Source organism: Tupaia chinensis, unplaced genomic scaffold, assembly GCF_000334495.1.
Source record: "Tupaia chinensis unplaced genomic scaffold, TupChi_1.0 Scaffold000047_1, whole genome shotgun sequence".
Taxonomy (NCBI): Eukaryota; Metazoa; Chordata; class Mammalia; order Scandentia; family Tupaiidae; genus Tupaia; species Tupaia belangeri.
In genome coordinates, this window is record NW_006159505.1 from 8,123,505 (window position 1) to 8,126,242 (window position 2,738).

Below are 2,738 nucleotides of genomic sequence, written 5' to 3' on the forward strand. Positions count from 1 at the left end.
TGTGTGCATGCCCCAAATCCCAGGAGGAGAATGGAGGAGAAGGAATTATGGCATGGCCTTCCCCCCTGGAGGAGGGTTGAGTTCCCATTTTTCCTCTCACTGTCTCTCTCTCTGTCTCTCTCCCATAGGTGCATGTGTCCTATGGCACAAACCATAAACCTCCCCCACTCAAAAAAAAAAAAAAACCTTAATGTAGAAGGGATTTCGCTACAGTGCTTGATTATTGGTAATTGATTAATTGATTTTGCTTTTCTGTATTTTCTTGTTTTACCATAAAAGTCATATGCTGTATCCATAATCTTTGTGTAAGTATAACGTGTATGGTTTTAAATGACAAGAGTATGAGTCTTCTGTGCTCTTGTTCATTTTATCCAAGTTTAAAGCTGCATAAGGAAATGTGGACTCTTTATCATCTTTAATGGTTAATAATAAGTTGTATTTTCTAGGAAAGAGAAATGACTGTCTCTGAGGTTCTTTCAGAGGTTAGGCATTTTGTATGGCCAATTTAAAGTCATATTTTATTTTGATTTCTTTTCTCTCTCTCTTTCTCTTCTCTTTCCTCTTTGACCCTTCCACTTCATCCTCATGTCCCTTATCTGCCTTCCTCTGCTCTCTTCTGCCTCCTCAACCCTGCCTAGGTGTCTACCTGTCCATATGCTGTATATGGAGCTTGGGTAGGTGGCTCCATCTTGTGCTCGCTCTCTACATTCAAGGACATGTGGATCACCAGCAAGGATTATAAGGACATTGGCTCCTCCATCATCAGTAGAAGGAGCTTCTGATCATGGCTTTCAGAACTCCATCACCTATGCCATCATCACCACCCCTCACTTTGTGCCTCACTTTGGCTGAATTGATCAGAGCTCAGAACCAAGGCAAACACAGGAGCCCCTCCTCCTCCAGACTGCAATAAAAAAGGCAAAAAAAGGATATAGTCTGCCTCCTTGACTGGCAAGGCTGGCAGTGTTTTAGGACACCTACTATATGAATGTAGAGTAGTAGAGGGGAGGGACTGTCTGGTTCTCCCTGTGAATTAGTCGGGATGCCTAAGCTATGCTGCAGTAACAAACATCCCCCAAATCTTAGTGCCAAAAACAAAAGCCCATTTCTCACTTGTGTTGCATGTCCATTGAAAGTTAACAGGACTTTCAGGCATCATTTTCACTCTGAATCTGCTAACAGAGCAGATGCCATCTGGAACACTGTCATCATTGTGGATAAGCATGAGAGTGCTCTGTTATGAAGACCTAATTGGGTCTTACATTATCGTCTAAGTGTGTCAGCCCAGAAGAAAGAACATCTCGTGATTGATTGGCCAGAACAAGTCACAGGTTCAACTTAATCACAAGAGACCAAGAAGTGCCATCCAGTCATCAGTCAACATACCCACATGATGAGAAAAGCGTGGATACTCCCATTGCACGCAAGCACAGCACAGTTTGGGCAGTACCTAGAGTGCATGCCATGCAAGGGGCACTATGTCTTAAATGAATGGCCTCCTCCTGATGTTGCTCAAGATTGGTTTTATAAAGACTGATTTCATGGTGCAGCAGCTGCAGCGAGGTTAATTATCTGTATTGAGGTTATTTAGGTAGTAACAGGGAGTTTAAATCCATAAATAACATCTAGAAAGGGTGCTACGGGGTGAGAGCCAAGAGAACAAAGGAGAGAAAGTAACTAAACAATAGAGGAATAGTTTCCCAAACCAAATACACACGTTTTCAGTATTGAAGGGTCACAGAGGGCATGGAAGGGCCACAGAGAGCTAAGCAAAATGATGGAAAATTCCCACATGCAAATACTATCTAATGACACTTCAGAATATTAAAGATAAAGAATAAATTCTAGAGACTTTAAGTCAAAACAACAAAAACATGCTAACTGTGGAGTTACCAGAAAAAAATCCAGCAAGTCTAGTTAAATTTGAATTTCAGGGACCAGCGGTTGGCGTAATGGCTATGTTGCTGGACTCCCATGTAGTTGATCGCAGTTCAAGTCCCAGACGTGGTGGCTTAAACTTACACCGGGTGCGTGTGTGCATGCCCAAGATCCTGAGAGGAGAGTGGAGGAGAAGGGATTGTGATGTGGCCATCCTCCTGGGAGCTGATTTCTCACTTTCTGTCTCTTTTTCTCTCTGTCTTTCTGGCATGCTCATGCACCCTATAGCAAAAACCTAAAAAAAAAAAAATGAATTTCAGAAATACAATGAATAAAAGTGTTGTATAAGCACATCTCCAATATAAGGGCAGGTCTTTAAAAAGTTCACAGAAAATGCATACTATGAAAAAACTAGTGTGGATTTCAAAAAATGTTTACAGCAGAATAAATTCATACTTTAATTCCATTGCCCATAAACTTTAAAAAAAACTATTTATTTAATTTTATTAATTAATATTATTAAATTTGAATTAGGGAAGGTTGTATAAGCACATCTCCAATATAAGGGCAGGTCTTTAAAAAGTTCACAGAAAATGCATACTATGAAAAAACTAGTGTGGATTTCAAAAAATGTTTACAGCAGAATAAATTCATACTTTAATTCCATTGCCCATAAACTTTAAAAAAAACTATTTATTTAATTTTATTAATTAATATTATTAAATTTGAATTAGGGAAGGGGGAGAGAGGGAGAAAGAGAGAAAGAGAGAGAGAGAGAAAACAAAAAAGCAGCTGCGGGAAACAGCAGTTAGCATAATGGCTATGTTGCTGGGCTCCCATGTAGTCGACCCCGGTTCGTG